This window comes from Pongo pygmaeus, chromosome 18 (assembly GCF_028885625.2).
Source record: "Pongo pygmaeus isolate AG05252 chromosome 18, NHGRI_mPonPyg2-v2.0_pri, whole genome shotgun sequence".
In the NCBI taxonomy this organism is placed as follows: domain Eukaryota; kingdom Metazoa; phylum Chordata; class Mammalia; order Primates; family Hominidae; genus Pongo; species Pongo pygmaeus.
This window is the reverse complement of record NC_072391.2, coordinates 85,725,383-85,735,042: the sequence shown is the minus strand read 5'-3', so window position 1 is coordinate 85,735,042 and position 9,660 is coordinate 85,725,383. Positions and strand designations below refer to the sequence as shown.

Here is a 9,660-nt window from a genome sequence, read left to right as displayed (position 1 = left end):
TCATGCCCCTCCTGGAATTCCCACGCTACAGCCGCCTGGGGACTCCTAACGCAGAGGCTAGCAGGCCCTCTGTCCCCAGCACAAGGTTGGTACCTGCACTTCCAGCTGGCTCTTCCTGCTGTGCCCAGGGACTGCCTGCACCGGGGAGGAGGGTCCTGCCCAATTTGGGCCAAGGTCTCCAGGGTGGGCGAGGTCCCAGCCTGCAAGCTCCACGTCACAGCACCAAGAAGAGTCATGCCAGCTGGGGGGCCTGGGTGCCCCTTCCTCCTCTGCCACCACCACTGAGGTACCTCCTGTCCCATGACCCCGGGAGGAGGGTCCCTTTCCCTCTTCTGGGATCCACTGCCAGGGGGCAAAGGCCTGGGAGTCCTTGGGGCCAGGATTCACAGGTGAGGTTTGTTGAGTGAATAAATGATGCTGGGTAGCTGAGCACTTTCCTGAACTGCCTGCCTTGTACTCACGGTGGCTCAGAGGTGATCTGTGATTGTCACCCTGAATTGATGGGTGAGGAATCCAGGCACAGAGAGGTGGGGAACCCACTCAAGGCCTCAGCCAGTGTAGGCGGTGTCCTCCTGGGAGGGCTGGCTCCTAGCCCTGCACATCTCCTGCCCTGCACTGGGCTTAGCCGTGTCCCACACGGCCCAGACACCCACTGGGGCCAGGCTGCAGGGGTAGGGGTCGGAACAGCAACAGCCAGGCCCCACATGAAGCCCAGTCCCACATGTCAGACCCCCCTACCCATGGCCAGAGTCCTCCAGGAGGTGATGGAGGAGGAGGGGGCTCAGAGTGGGGACCTCAGCCCAGATGGAGCATCAGAAAGGCCTCCTGGAGGAGGTGGCTTTTGCTGAGTCCCGGATGGTGGGGAGGAGTGTTGAGAACACAGCTGTGCCCAGTGGCCTTTGTCAAGGGAAGGAGTTGGTCTGATTTATCAAGGGAAGGATTGAGGCCTGCTGGCTCAGCGGCTGCCATGAGGAACATCAGGTGACACGCCCACCTGCTGGCTCAGAGCTGTGGCTGGAAGCCCTGCCCGGCAGGCCCCAGGAGTCAGCTCTCGGGAGGCAGTGGGCAGGCCCGATTACTGTCCTGAGAGGGAGAAGAAGGCCGGGTGGGTGGGGGTGGAGGGGGCCTCAGGACCATCAAGACAAGAGCATCTCTGGCCAGCCTTGGCACAGGCTGCCGCCTCTACATACCTGGGGAGTCGGGGGCCCCTCAGCTGGGTCGCTGCACAACTTCCTGAGGAATGAGAATTTCTTGGCTGAAAGCAAATGGAAAGCACGTCAGGGCCGATGTGGTGTGTGGCTCTGGACCAAGAGCCCCAGGAGGAGCCAGGGAGCCAGGTGGGAGGGAGCGGCTCCCGGGCAGAGCTGGCTGTGGCCTCAGGGCACCAGGAAGCCACCAAGAGCCACCAGAAGATGGGTGAGCTCCTCTCAGGGGTCAGCGGGCAGCTCAGCTGGCCTGGGGGACCCTGAAGGGTTTAGGGGTCACCTGGCTGCCTCAGCTGCAGCTTCGACGGCTATCTTACATTTCTTTTTGTTGGGTCTTTATGTATGCATAGATTGTGTGTTGATGCGGCTCCAAAACTCAAGACTCTATTACAAGTTGCAGTGAGAACGCTGCCCCTCCCATCCCTGCCACCATCCCTCCCCAGTCCCGCTGGGAAGACTAGAGGAGCTTCTGGTGTTTCCTCCCAGAGTCCCTTGATGCAAACACCAGCACACAGGAACACACGCTGCCTTTCCTCCTTCCTTGAACAGAAGATCATCGGTTACACTCACTGTTCTGCACCTGACTTTTTTTCATTTAACAACATATCCTGTAGATAATTCCACAACATTCCATGAAGAGGTTTCTCACTCTCTGTCCACTCGTCCTCGCATCCAGGCTGCAGAGCACCCAGACCTGTCTGGATGGACACTGGGCTGCTGCCTGCATTTGGCCCTTAGAAACAATACAGCAATGGTCACCACATGGCGACAGCCTGTGCTCCAAATGCTGTGGGCCTAGCTGCATCAAAGGGCACCTGCGTTTGACATTTGGAGGGAGATTGTCCAATTGTCAATCTGCGATGGTTTTAAAATATGGCCACACATTCTTTAACCCTCCTCCCTTCAAGAGGTGGAACCTCATTCTCTCCACTTGAACACAGCTGAGCTTGCTGCCTCACCGCTAATGAACAGAATATGCTGGAAGGAGGGGTGCTGGACTTCAAGATTGGGCCCTAAAAGGCACTGCAGCTTCCTCCTTGCACACTTAGACCACACATGTGGGGAAGCAGCTGCCATGCTTTCAGGGCACTCAAGCAGCCCCGTGGAGAGGCCATGAGGTGAGGAACAGAGGCCTCCTGCCTGTAGCTGTGTGAGGGAGCCATCTTGGAAGTGGCTTCCCCAGCCTCCGTTGGGCCTTTGGATGATGCTGCAGCCCCTGCTAACATTCTGACCAAAACCTTGTGAGGGAACCTGAGCCAGAACCACCCGCTAGGCTGTGCCTGCATCCTGACCTTTGGAAACGAAGAGATAATAAAGGTTTGTTGTTTGAGTCTGTTCTTTATTATACAGCAATAGACAACCTTAACTCACGCCCCTCCTAGCAATGTAGAGAACCCAAAGGCCCTAATGTAAGTCACTGTGTCACTGGAGGAAGCGTGTCCTTACCCAGAGATGTATAGACTGAGGCCCAGGGAGGGTGAAGAACTGCAGGAAGCCACTGGGACTCAGCAGTAGAGCCTTTGCCACACCGTTCCATCCATCTGTTCATGTATCCATCCATCCACCCACCTATCCATCCATCCATCTACCCACCCACCCATCCATCCATCCACCCACCCATCCATCCACCAACCCACCCATCCACCCATCCATCCATCCATCCATCCATCCATACACCCATCCGTCTGTCCATCCATCCACCCATCCACTCATCCATCCATCATCATCATCATCATCCACCTATCCATCCATCCATCATCTACCCATCCATCCACCCACCTACCCATCCATCCAGATACCCACCCACTCACCCATTGATCCATCTATCCATCCATCCATCCATCCATCCATGCATCCATGATTCCATCCATCCACTCATCCATCATCATCCATCCATCCATCCATCCATCCATCACCCACCCATCCATCCATCCATCCACCCATCCATCACCCACCCATCTACCCATCCATCCACCCATCCATCCACCCATCCATCACCCACCCACCCATCTGTCCATCTACCCATCCATCCATCCATCCACCCATCCATCACCCACCCACCCATCTGTCCATCCGTCCATCCGTCCATCCATCCATTCACTCATCCATCATTATCCATCCATCCACCCATCCATCACCCACCCATCCATCCATCCATCCACCCATCCATCACCCACCCATCTACCCATCCATCCATCCATCCATCCACCCATCCATCACCCACCCACCCATCTGTCCATCTACCCATCCATCCATCCATCCACCCATCCATCACCCACCCACCCATCTGTCCATCTGTCCATCCGTCCATCCATCCATCCATCCATCCATCCATTCACTCATCCATCATTATCCATCCATCCACCCATCCATCACCCATCCATCCATCCATCTATCCACCCATCCATCACCCACCCATCTACCCATCCATCCACCCATCCATCCACCCATCCATCTATCCACCCACCCATCTGTCCATCAACCCATCCATCCATCCATCCATCCACCCACCCATCCATCACCCACTCACCCATCTGTCCATCCGTCCATCCATCCACCCATCCATCCATCCATCCATTCACTCATCCATCATTATCTATCCATCCACCCATGTATCACCCACCCACCCAACTGTCCATCTACCCACCCATCCATCCACTCATCCATCACTCACCCACCCATCCACCCTTCCACCCATTCATCCACCCATCTATCCACCCACTCACACATTCGTCCATCCACCCGCCCATCCCCCCATCCACCTGCCCATCCACGCATTCATCCACCCATCCATCCATCCATCACTCACCCATCTATCAACCAATCCATCCATCCATCCATCCATCCATCCATCCATCCACCATCCACCATCCACCCTTTTACCATTCATCCACCCATCTATCCACCCACCCACTCACCCATTCATCCATCCACCCATTCATCCCATCTACCCATCCACCTGCCCATTCACCCATCCATCCATCACTCACCCATCTATCCACCCACTCATTCATCCATTTATCCATCCCTCCATCCATCCATTACTCACCTATCCATCCGCCCACCCATCCACCCTTCTACCATTCATCCACCCATCTATCCACCCACTCACCCATGCATCCATCCACGTGCCCGTCCCCCCATCCACCTGCGCATCCACCCACCCATTCACCCATCCATCCATCACTCACCCATCTAACCACCCACTCATCCATCCATCCACCCACTCATCCATCCATCCACCCACCCAGCCACCCATCCACCCTTCTACCCATTCATCCATCCACCCATCTATCCACCCACTCACCCATTCATCTACCCACCCGCCCATCCCCTCTAATCTACCCACTCATCTACCCACCCACCCATCCATCCACAAGTCTTTACATTTGTGTCAGATGCTGTGTCAGGCACTGGGCACACAGTGATGTGACAGATTCACAGCCTTGGGCTGACCAGAAAGTCAGTGAAATTGCTGCAAATGAGGAAGTTGCAGCCCAGAAAGGTGGTGTGACGGGTCCAAGGTCACACAACTGACACAGCCAAGCTGAGATTTGAAGGCAGGACTGCCTGTAACTGTGCTGCTTCCGTGCTGAACAAAGGGTGGCCCCACCCCACTGCCTCCACACCCTGTCCCTCTGTCCTTCCCATCCCCTGGGGTGGCCCTGCCTCTGCCTGCCCAGCTTGCGGGCAGAACTTGGCCATCCCATCCCCTTTCCTCTGCCCCAGGACAGCAGGGACATTTGCCTGCAGCACCCCGGGGCACTTGAGGGCCGGCTGCCAGCTCTCCCTCCAGGGGCTCAGGGATGTGTCCCAGTCCTTGGAGCTGGGGTGTGCATGGGGGCGGCATGTGCTCCAGGCCTTGGGTTCTGGCCCCGCCCAGGCTCTTGGCAGAGCCCCTTGGTGCCAGCCTGTCGGTGTGGGTTTCAGTAGGCCGGACCCCTTTGAAGTCGGGAGATCCTATCCCCCAGATCTAGGGCTGGCCCCAGGGAGACCCCGGAGGAGCGCAAGCGGCTCCTTTTCTCTCAGAAACAGGAACTGGCCCCTCTTTAGCCGGCCAAGCGCTCTGGTAACTCAAGAGCAGGTCGGGGTGGCTCTGGCTGGGGGTGTGGGGGATGCCAGTGCCTGAAAGGAGGGGTGCTCCTACCTGGGCTCCTGCCCCCACGCCTCTGCCCCACCCCTGGCCGCTGCTCCCCACCCTATTCCCCTCACCTCCTCTTTCAACCTGCTCAGTTTCAGCTACGGCCTGTCCACCCTCGTGAGCCAGGTTCTCCCTCATCCGCCCCCAGCCCCACCCCTGGCCCTTCCTTCCCAGCCCCTCCTGGGGCCTCTGCTGGAGAGGATCCCTCGGGTTGGGTTGCCCCTCCTCTTTCCCTTCTTCCCGACCCCTACTCGCTCCTGGCCGACCACGCAGGGGGCTTTGGGGCCGGCTCCACCTGGGCTTGCCTCTCAGATCCCGCACTCCAGGCCCCGTCCCAGCCTCTCTGAGCCTGTTTTCCCACCTGTGAAATGGGGATGATCAGAGTCTTGACCTCACAGGGTGTGGTCAGAGGGTTAAACAGAACAACGCAAGCCACCTCATGGAGCACACAAACCAGCACACAGTGAGTGCCTAGCAGATGTTTGCTCAGAAGCATGGCATCCCTCTTCCAGGAAGCCCTCCTGGATTGCGTGTGGTGTGAACTCCTCGGGCGTGTCTCCATGATCCTGCAATTCTCAAAGGGCACCTGTCCTTCCACATCCTGGTGGCCATCCCCTGGGGACCAGGCCTGGGAGCCCTGCACACTCGGCTGCACTGCCCAACTGGAGTGCCACTGTCCAATCGGGCCTCCTGGCCTCAGTTTCCCCAACTGTAAATGGAGGCTGGATCTGATGGGTCCTTGGGCCTGTCTGTGACACCCTGATATCAATGCTCACGAAGTCCCACTCGCAACCAGGCATCCCGAGCAACCCGCTCCTCCTCCTTGTGAACGGTCCCGGCCCTTTCAGCTGCAGCCGTCCCTGGTGTGGGGTAGGCTTCATTCTCCTGGTTGTTTCTGCTGTTGTCAGGGCTGGCCCGTGCCTTCCCAAACAGCAGGGACTGGCTTTCCCTTTCTCCTCAGCCCCTCTGTGGGGAGAGCGAAAAGCGTGGGGTTCCCGGCGAGGGGGAGCTGCAGGACAGCTGCACTTTCTTCCCTCGTCCCGCTGTGGGAGTGGAGCCTGGTGCACACGCCCTGTCTTCCCCACACATGGAACCTGCGTGTGGCCCCTGCTTTCTGGACATGGCACTTAGGAAGGACGGCATGGCTGAGAGCTGAACCTGCAGTCGGGATCTGGCCCCCACCTGCAGCCAGGGTCTGCTACTGTGTGCTGTGTGGCCTTAGGCCGGCCTCCACCCCTCTCTGTGCCTTCCTCCCTTTGGCAGAGGAGGGCACTGGGTGAGCCCCACAGGCCCCCGAATCCTGCCTGGCTCAATCCCAGCTCCAAGGCCCTGGCCTGAGAGAGAAGGGTGGGCACACGGGGCCTTCTGGGTGACCTGAGCGGCTGCTCTGATGATGTGACTCTTCAGCCGCGGCCTGGCCTTGGGTGAGGGTCTCCCAGGCATGGCGTTGGGGGCATTCCTGGCTGTTGGAGGAACGTTGAGGAGGGGTGGAGTGCTACTGAGGGGGCACATGGCGCTTCAAGGGGTGGGACCGGCATGGGCTTCAGGGACAGGGAGTGGGAGGCTGCCGGGGGTTAGGGAGGCTGTCCACACCCAATCCCAGGGCCCCACCTGTCCCACCCTGGACACCAAACAAGGGCCAAGAAATATGTGCCATGGGGTGGGACCGGGCTGGGAAGAGCAGCTGGGCTTCCAGGCCAAATGGGGGAAACTGAGGCTCACAGAACCTGCCCAAGGTCACACCGCAAGTCTGGGGAGCAGAGCCGGGGTCAGGATGTTGGCCTCCTGTGCTGAGCTCTCCAGGTCTGTTTGGGAGGCACTGGCCCGTCCTGGGACCAGCTCGGTCCACTCTGTTGGTTCCCTCCGGCCTCTGGCTGCCCACCAGGGCTGAGCCTGTCCGAGCTGTGTCACCCTGGGCACCGTCCCCTGCTGTCCGACCCCCCTTCGATGGCTTGGCACGGCCCCTGCAACCAGCTGGCCTCTCCCCGATGGGTGTGGAGCACAAAGCCAGACGCCATGTGTGCCAGCACTGCTGGGCAGCAGCCTCCGGTCCCAGGTCACCCGAGACAGCGAGGCTGGGAAAAGGGAGGAGTTCGGCTGTGTCCACAGCCTCTGTGCCCCGGCCTTCATCCTGAGCATCGTGTCTGCCCATCACACCCATCCGGCCCCATTTACAACTCGGGCAGGTGGCCAGGCTCACCCCAAACCCTGGTGGAGCCGAGCAGCCCAGGAGAAAAGCACGGGGGCCTCCCGTCTGCAGTCCTCACCGTACGGGGCCGCAGCGCTGGTGCCTCCTGACATTTATTTCACAAACATTCTCCTTTCCTTTTGCTTCAAACGCTGCCGCTTTGCTTAAAAACTGTTACCTGAGTGCTCAGATAAACCTTTGCAGGTAAAATTATATCTGAGATATGGCCCGGAGGGTACGTTTAAGAATACGGTGCAAATTATCAGCTGCATTTATCTTAATTACTTTGGGGGAAAGTGGAGGCCGGCGTTGGAGGGGCTGGGGAATGGTGTTCGTCCCACCTTATCGGGGTGCCTGTTTGAGATCCTTTAACAGGAGGGAGATAAGGGGACACATGGGGAAAGAAAATGATGTCTTCGAAAATGACAGGGAGGTGGCCGGGGGGTGGTGGGGATTTGTGCTTAAAGACGGAGCCCTGCCACCCACTGAAATTGCTGAGAGCTGGCACACGGCAAGAGGCAGGCAAGAACGGCAGACCCCCTCTCCTCTGCCCCTCTGTGCCACAAAGGCCAATATTCAGGGGGTCATTACCCAGAAAGACACCAGGACCTCATCAGTGGCCAGGCCCCAACCCAGCTCTGCTCAGTCTCCTAGACAACCGTCCACGGCCTCACCGAGATGGGCCTTCAGCTTTAGCTCCAATGCCACCTCCTCCAGGAAGCCCTCCCTGACCACAGAGCTGTTGCTGTTGGTCCCGGCTCTGTAGATAGTGTCCATTTGCTGCTGTACTGTCCCCTGTCCTCACTGCCGGCATCACACTGGTCGGGGCCGCAGGTCTTCTGCTTGCCCCCATCCTGGGCCTGGCAGGGAGTTGGTGCTCAGGAGCCCGGGTGGAGTCCAGCTGCGGCAGCTGTTATTCCTGGGGTCTCCGGGAGCTGCTCCTTGAACCTGGGGCTCTAGGTTAGGGTGAGGGACCAATTCGGGTGGACTGCAGGGTGGGGACAGGCCTCTCCTGTGAGCACACACGTGGACACACTCATGCACACATGTACAGGTGTGTGCGCAGCTACGCATGCTCACCCATGCACACGTGTGAGCACATGCTCATACGTGCATACATTCACACGTGCACACGCACACGTGGGCTCACACACACTCCCCTGCCAGGCCTCATTTCTGAGGCCCCACATGGGGCTTTGGGGCCTCATTTCTACAGGAGACTCCGAGAGCTCCCCGGCATGAGGAGGTGGAGGCGCTGTCCAGCAGAGGCGGGCGTGCAACTGTAGCATGCTGTCAGAAATGACTCTGCAGACACAACCTACCCTCTAAAGGTCGATGCTGTACCAGAGCCCGGCAAACACCAGCTGCCTCCATCAGCACATTTGTCTGAGGGTCCTGTTCTCCTCTGCCCAAAGGGTGCAGGAAGAGGGACCGTGTGGGGGGAGCGAGAACCGTTTGGGGTCGCCCCGCCAGGCATCTGGCTTGTGGGGACTGGATTGGGATTCGTTGGCCCCAGGAACCTTCCAGCGGAGCGAAGGTGAATAAAGCCGGGTGGGTGTCCCAAGGCTGAGACGGCTCGTCCAGAGCGTAGAGGCGGCAGGTGGTTAGAACGGGCGACAGTGCCCACGGTCCCAGAACCCACTTTAAAAACCAAAGACGGGGGTGCCTTTCCCTCATTGGCTGGTCGAGCAGCCCTGCCTTGGATTTCTAGAATGAGGATCGTTGAGGGTAACTCGTTCAGTGTGCCCACTTCACAGATGGGAACAGTGGCTCAGAAAGGGTGCCGGCCTGCCCCAGCCCACACAGCGGCAGAGCCTGGGCTCTTTCGCCCCTGGCTTTGAGCTCCCTTGCAGCGATGCTCTGGGCAGGGTGGTTGGGGGCCTTGCTCTCGGCCTCCTGGGGAAGGCAGAGAAGACAAACAGCCCTTCACGTGCCAAGCAGCGGCTCTGGAAAAGGGCAGGTGGCGCCCAGGTCTGCCTTTCTCTTGGAGCTGTCAGCCCTCACCCTGTCACACGGAGAAGGAAGCTGCATACCACAGAGACTCCACGGGACCCCAGGAGGACGCCCTGAGTGTGTGAGTGGCTGACCTTGACCCGACAGTCCCCAGGCCCTGGGGTAGACCCCGA

At 58.8% G+C, this 9,660-nt stretch overlaps 1 protein-coding gene across 1 annotated transcript in view; it reads right to left on the bottom strand.

Moving 5' to 3' along the window:
• ZNF469 (zinc finger protein 469) overlaps positions 1-9,660 on the bottom strand; it is a 57,552-nt gene that overhangs the window by 14,666 nt on the left and 33,226 nt on the right. Inside the window, exon 2 of the mRNA XM_063654188.1 lies at positions 1,191-1,255. The gene's annotated coding sequence lies outside the window, so the exon portion shown is untranslated. The remainder of the gene's footprint in view (positions 1-1,190; positions 1,256-9,660) is intronic.